The sequence below is a fragment of the Pseudopipra pipra genome, chromosome W, assembly GCF_036250125.1.
Source record: "Pseudopipra pipra isolate bDixPip1 chromosome W, bDixPip1.hap1, whole genome shotgun sequence".
Classification (NCBI taxonomy): domain Eukaryota; kingdom Metazoa; phylum Chordata; class Aves; order Passeriformes; family Pipridae; genus Pseudopipra; species Pseudopipra pipra.
This window is the reverse complement of record NC_087580.1, coordinates 4,990,765-4,998,097: the sequence shown is the minus strand read 5'-3', so window position 1 is coordinate 4,998,097 and position 7,333 is coordinate 4,990,765. Positions and strand designations below refer to the sequence as shown.

General features: G+C 50.9%; 1 pseudogene; it reads right to left on the bottom strand.

Moving 5' to 3' along the window:
- Window positions 1–6,972: 6,972 nt before the first annotated feature.
- LOC135404804 (zinc finger protein 850-like) overlaps window positions 6,973–7,333 on the bottom strand; it is a 133,009-nt pseudogene continuing 132,648 nt past the window's right edge.

The window sequence follows — 7,333 nt, the reverse complement described above, 5'->3', positions numbered from 1 at the left end:
ACTCAGTGCCATGGCCAGTCTTTGCTTAAACACCTCCAGGGACGGTGACTCCACCACCTCCCTGGGCAGCCCAAAAAGCTCTGAGGCATCACACCTCTTCTTTTACAGTTCTATCACAACTTTTTATAAGTCAATCATATTATATTATAGAACTCCACTTCTATGTTGGTTACGTACACCTTTTATGTACCTTTATGTATCTTTTATAAACCTTTTAATGCCTTAATAAAATCCCAGGGATCTTGCTTGGAACTCCCCGCATCCAGGGACTGAGAGGATCTCCCTGAATAACACTTTCAGTGGGCACTGGAATCCTCAGGGTCCTGGAACCCCTGGAGCATCAATAGCTTTGTCCCTCCAAGGGGGTCCCAATTTGTTTCCAATGGTTCAAGAATACAAAATAAACCAAATACCAGTTTCCAAAACCAAATCAACTTATAAGTCCAGAAATCACAAGTTAATATCCAAAATACCAGAAAGGATTTCTTCAAGATTCTTTCTTTGCAACCTGAAGTACCCTTAATACAAAATTAACCAAATACCTGTTTCCAAAACCAAAGAAACCAAATACCAGTTCCAGAACCAAATAAACCAATGAGTCCAGACTCCCAAATTAATATCCAAAATCATGGCTGGGCTGCATGAACGATGATTTGGGAAGGGCTCTGCCCACATTTGCTACAAGCACACTGGTGGCTAAAGAGGCCAATACAAGATAGACACGTCCGACTGCAAAAGGCAGAGCAGAAAGACTCCTTGGATGGGATCGACAGGACACGGTTCTTTCTGCGTTGTCTTTTCTCCTCGATGGTGATCCTGCTGCGTTCTCAAAGGAAGCAGCAGCGTTAGAGATGGGGTGTCTCCAGACCTCCCGACTGGAGGCCAGAGTAGACCGGTGATGAAGATCAATGTGGCCAAGGCTAAGATGTTGTTTCAGGCAGTCCTTGTATCTCCTCTTCGGGGTTCCTCTCTTGCGGCAGCCGGTGGCAAGTTCACCACAGAGCACGATCTTAGGGAGGGGGTGGTTGGTCCTTCATCCTGGAGACGTGCCCTGCCCAGCACAGCTGTGTTCTCAGCAACATGGCCTCAATGCTTGTGACTGCTGCCTGTTCTAGAACAGATGGATTGGTCACATCATCTGACCAGTGGATGTTTAGGATTGTACGGAGGCAGCGTTGATGGAAGCGTTCCAGGAGTCGCAGGTGGTGGCTGTAGATGACCCATGATTTGGATCCATATAAGAGAGTAGACAGCACAATGGCTCTGTAAACACTGATCTTGGTGCTTTTCTTCAAGTGTTTATTTTGCCAAACTCTTTTATGGAGTTTTCCAAAAGCACTAAATGCCTTTGCTAACCTGTTGTCCATCTCTCCGTCAATCTCACCATCCGAGGAGATGAGGCTCCCTAGGTAATTAAACTGCTGGACTGATTTGAGCTCTGATTGGCCAATAGTGATATGGGGATGATGGGGGACTTCCTGAGGTGCAGGTTGATGGAGAACTTCTGTCTCCTTTAAGCTGACTTCCAGCCCAAAGAGCTCAGCAGCCTCAGCAAAGCAGGATGTTAAATGCTGCAGAGCTGCTTCTGTGTGAGTGACGAGGGCGGCGTCATCAGCATAAAGTAGCTCTTGGACAAGATGGTTTAAGGTCTTGGTGTGGGCCTTCAGTCGCCTTAGGTTGAATAGGCTTCCATCAGTACAGTATCGGATGTAGATACCATCCTGATCATCAAGGTCTGTCGTGACCCTTTGGAGCATCCTGCTGAAAAAGGTTGTGAATAGGGTTGGTGCGAGAACGCAGCCTTGTTTCACACCATTGGTTATTAGAAAGGGCTCAGAAAGTGCATTGCCATATCTGACTTGGCCATGCTGATCCTCATGGAGTGAGATGATCATTTTGAGGAACTTGGGTGGACAACCTAAACGTTCCAAAATCTGCCACAGACCTTTCCTGCTCACAGTATCAAAAGCCTTGGTGAGGTCAACAAAGGTTCCATAGAGACCTTTGTTCTGTTCCCTGCACTTCTCTTCCAGTTGTCTGAGAACAAATCCCATGTCTGTGGGGCTCCTGTTGGCTCTGAAACCACACTGGCTTTCAGGGAGAATTCTGCTATAGCAGGTATTAGTCTGTTCAAGAGTATTCTTGCCAGGATTTTGCCAGCAATGGGGAGCAGAGTAATACCCCGGTAATTTCAGCAGTCGGATTGTGCTGGTTTAAAGGTAAACTAGCAGGGGAAATGAACTCAACCCAAAGGAGAGATTATAAGTCAGAATAACAATTTAATAAAATAACACAATAAGTACAATTATACAGACAAACAGTTGGTTTTAACCCACAAAACCCAAATGTATAACCCAGCACCCTGGGGCATGAACAGAGTGGTGTTTGTTGGGCCCCCTGGGCCCAAAGTAAAGGGAGAGAGGAAAAAAAACCTGTTGGTGAGAGTGGTGGTGCAGTCTGGTCAAGAGTGGTGGTTGCAGTTGGGTCGAGAGTGGTGATCTGCAGTCTGGTTGACAGTGGTGGTCACAGTCTGATTGAAAAGTGGTGGTTGCAGTCTGGTTGAAGAGACATTGGTGACATCACAGGCAGAGCAGTGACATCACAGGGACAGCAGTGACATCACAGGGACAGCCGTGACATCACAGGGACATTGGTGACATCACAGGGACAGTGGTGACATCACAGGGACAGTGGTGACATCAAAGGGACAACAGTGACATCACAAAGACAATGGTGACATCACAGGGACAGCGGTGACATCACAGAGACAGTGGTGACATCACAAAGACAGCAGTGACATCACAGGAACAGCGGTGACATCACAGAGATATTGGTGACATCACGGGGAAATCAGTGACATCACAGAGAGAGTGGTGACATCACAGGGACAGCAGTGACATCACAGTGACAGCGGTGACATCACAGAGAGAGCAGTGACATCACAGGGGCAGCAGTGACATCACAGGGATATCGGTGACATCACAACGACAACGGTGACATCACAGACACAGCGGTGACATCACAGAGACAGCAGTGACATCACAGGCACAGCAGTGACTGTTATGACCCACCCCAGGAAAAAGGCGGGTGGGGTAACTCAGGTTTTATCAATAATTCCCTTGGGGTGGATTAAAGTGAAACAACACTAAATAATCGGTGTCTGAAAACATATTGACAAGGTTTATTTTAACAATTCTGTATCAACAGGTATGCCAGCATTTTGGGGGCTGTCATATAACAAGGCGACCATTTTGGGGGAGGAGAAAAATGCATTGGGGAGAGAAAGACAGGGTAAGAGTAAGGGAGAGCAAGGAAAAAGAAAAGATGAGAGTGGTAAAAACGTATATAGTCACCGCCCACTGGATCCAGCCATGTAAAAAGCAATGGTCTGGATCTGCAGGCGGTGGGGGGACAAGAAGGAAAAATCACCCCCAACCCCCCAAAGTCACCAGTCAGTATCCATATCCTTTGCACCTCCCCAACGCGGGGAGTTGTTTTCATAGGGTGGTGCCCCCCTTTTTGGGGCGGAGTTCATGTGGAGGGCGTGGTAAACTCGGCTCTTCCTGCCTTTTTGGGGCTTGACATCTTCTGCACTGGAGGAGGGGGATGGGCCCAGTTGCCCATCAGAAAGTCAAAAGCCTGCAGAAGTCTCTTAGAATGCATAAATCATTAACTGTTCCAGTCTCTGACACTCCCCCAGAGCAGCGCTCGGGGGGAGATCTCTGCTCTCAACCTCCAGCAGTGACCTTGGGGGGTCCCCAGCCAAGGCAGGAATCTCCACACACCCCCCAAGAAGGGTTCTGTTGGAAGAACCTGCCCCTGGCAAAGGGGACTGGCCCTTTCTGGTAGAAACCCATGGGCTGACAGTCCTTGGACTCCAGGGGTTCCCTCACCATCAGGGGCTTCATTTGGGGTCAAACCAGTCTGGGTTCCAACATCTCCTGCCTTGTCCCGGCCCCCTCTCAGCTCAGCACTGACCCCTTTGCAAATGGGGCATTGTCTTGGGGCCATTGCAGGGGGGATGTCCTGCCCCAGTGTCCCAGTGTTCCTTTAATTCCCAGAGGCCCTGCAGTGTCCCAGTGGCCCCTTGATTCCATGACCTTCTGAAACACCTCAGGCTTCCTTTGGTTCCATGAGGCCCCCCTGTCACAAAGGCCCCTGGATTCCATGAATTCCGCAGTGTCACAAGGTTCCTTTTTTTCCATGGGGCCCTGCAGTGTCCCAATTGTGCCTTGATTCCAGGAGTATCCAAATTCTCCCCGGGTTCCTTTGGTTTCAGGAGGTCCCGCAGTGTCCCAGCGGCCCCTTCATTCCAGGCAGGCCCAGGGAGACGAAGGCAAAGACGGAGCCCCGACCCCCGTCAGCATCTTGGAGGGGTGGGGGGGATGGACCCGGGAAACGGCGGCGGCTGCTGGGAAGGGACTGGGATGGACTGGGATGGACTGGGATGGACTGGGATGGACTGGGACAGACTGGGACAGACTGGGATGGACTGGGACACCAGGATACACTGGGACCAGGACTGGGACCCAGCAGGACCCCCCTGGGAGCAGGATCTGAGCACACTGGGACCCTCCAGGACCAGAACTGGGGCAACAGGGATCATACTGGGAGCAACTGGGACCACACTGAGGGCTACTGGGAGCAACTGGAGGCCACATAGGATATAGTGGGAGTGCCTTGAAGTCACTGGGATCATACTGGTGGAAACTGGAATGTTACTGGGGCAACTGGGAGTGACTGGGAAGGACTATGAGCATGCTGAGGGCTCTACTGGGATATACTGGGAGTGCCTGCAACCATGGTGGGAGTAACTGGGACCATTCTGGGAGTGACTGGTACTACATGAAGGGGAATTAGGACCAGGCTGGGGGTAACTGGAAGGAATTGAGTGACTGGATTTACAAGAGAAGCAACTGGGATTCACTGGGACTGTCAGGAGGGAAGACCAGGATCATACTTGGAGTGACTGGATCTGTGCTAGGGGCAACTGGGAGCAACTGGGACCATACTGGGATCACAGTGGGAGCAGCTTGGCCCATGCTGGGAGCAACTGAGACCACACTGAGGGTGACTGGGGTCATACTGGGATCATATCAAGAGTGAGTGGGATCATGCAGGAGGTGATTGGGATCATCCTGGGAGCAACTGGGAGTGCACTGGGGATGACTGGAAGTGGCTGTGAGCAACTGGGATCATGCTGGAAGCTTCTGGGGGCAACTGGGAATGAGTGGGACCACATGGAGGAAACTGGGAGCAACTGGGAGAGACCAGGAGTGACTGGGATCATCCTGGGACTGACTGGGCGCTGAATCCGAAAAATCGGTCCAAGAAACTGCTCAGAGACTTTTTTATCTTTAAGCAGCAAGGTATTTGTTTATTCAACGTTGGGAGCAAGCCAGCTCGCGCTGGACAAACTTGCTCAAAGGCTTCACACAAAATCAGCATTTTTATACAATCTTCAGCTGTGATTAAATGCATATTCAAGTGATTCCAACATCTATCTCTGCATATTAAGAATAGGTGGAGTATAGGTGGAGCTCAGGCGGGGCTTGGGGCGGTGCTTCTCTTGGCCCTCAATCCTGAGGGGACTTCCACTCTTCCTCCATGGCTCTGGGGGCTTCAACTCATCTTCCTCAGCTTGACCTTCCTTCTCTTCCATTGTTCTTGACCCACTCACTGAAGCTTGGAAAAAGCCCTGGCTCCCGGCCTATTCCTCCTCTTCCAATGTCTCCCTGATCCTGCTGTCTCTCTAATTTATCCCCTCTATGCCCAGGACATGTTCCTGTACAATTCTCTGAAGCTTTACTCCAGTCAGTAGAACAGAACGAGCCCAGATGGTCTTGGCTGTTGGGAGCTTGTTAGCAGGCCCAAATTTCTTAGTGAACTCTTTTGGGCCTGGTCTCCTGTTTCACCAGGGACACAGCCCGGGCCCGGGTGTTCCCATTCCCATTCCACAGGTTTGCATTCCTGTTCCAGGTGTTCCCATCCCATTCCAGGTGTCCCCATTCTCATTCCAGGCATTCTCATTCCCATTCCAGGTGTTCCCATTCCCATTCCACGTGTTCCTATTCCCTTCCCAGGTGTTCCAATTTCCTTTCCAGGTGTTCCATCCCATTCTAGGTGTCCCCATTCCCATTCCTATTGTTTCCATTCCCATTCCAGGTGTTCCCATCCCACTTCTGTTTTCCCCATTCCCAGTTCTTGGTGTTCCCATTCCCATTCCAGGTGTCTCCATTCCCATTCCTATTGTCCCCATTCCCATTCCAGATGTTCCCATCCCACCTCTGTTTTCCCTATTCCCATTCCAGGTGTCCCCATTCCAATCCCAGATGTTCCCATTCCCATTCCTGGTGTCCCCAACCTGCTCCCAATGTTCCCATTCCCAATGTTCCCATTCCCAGCCCAGGTGACCCTATTCCCATTCCTGATGTCCTCATTCCCATTCCAGGTGTCACCATTCCCATTCCAGGTGTACCCATTTCCATTCCTGGTGACCCCATTTCCATTCCAGGTGTTCCCATTCCAGGTGTCTCCATTTCAATTCCAGGTGTTCCCATTTCCATTCCTGGTGTCCCCATTTCCATTCCAGGTGTTCCTATTCCAGGTGTCTCCATTCCAGTTCCAGGTATTCCCATTCCTGGTGTCCCCATTTCCATTCCAGGTGTCTCCATTCCCATTCCAGGTGTTCCCATTCCAGGTGTCTCCATTTCAATTCCAGGTGTTCCCATTTCCATTCCAGGTGTTCCCATTCCCATTCCAGGTGTTCCCTCCACATTCCACATGTCCCCATTCCCATTCCTTCTGCCCCCATTCCCATTCCTAGTGTCCCCAGTCTGTTCCCAATGTCCCCACTCCCATTCCAGGTGTTCCCATTTCCATTCCTGGTGTTCCCATCCCATTGCTATTGTCCCAATCCCATTCTTTATGTCCCCATTCCCATTCCAGGCATTCTCATTCCCATTCCAGGTGTTCCATCCCATTCCAGGTGTCACCGCTGACATTTCCCCTGCTGGTTTACCATTAAACCAGCACACCAGGTCTGTGCCCAACGGGGGTCCCTGTGGATCATCCAACGCGGGTCCTCCCATGGCTGATGGAGTTGGAGCAGCGGCCGAAGCTCTTCCCGCAGTCGGGGCACTCGGGGCTTCTCTTACCGGTGGGTCCGTTGGTGGGAGGTCAAGGAAGAGCTCTGCCTGAAGCTCTTCCCACACTCCCCACAGTGGAAGGGCCTCTCCCTGATGTGGAGGCGACGGTGGGTGTAGAGGGTGGAGCTGTCCCACATTCCCTACATGTGTAGGGCTGTTCCCCAGTGGGGATGTGCTGGTGGCTG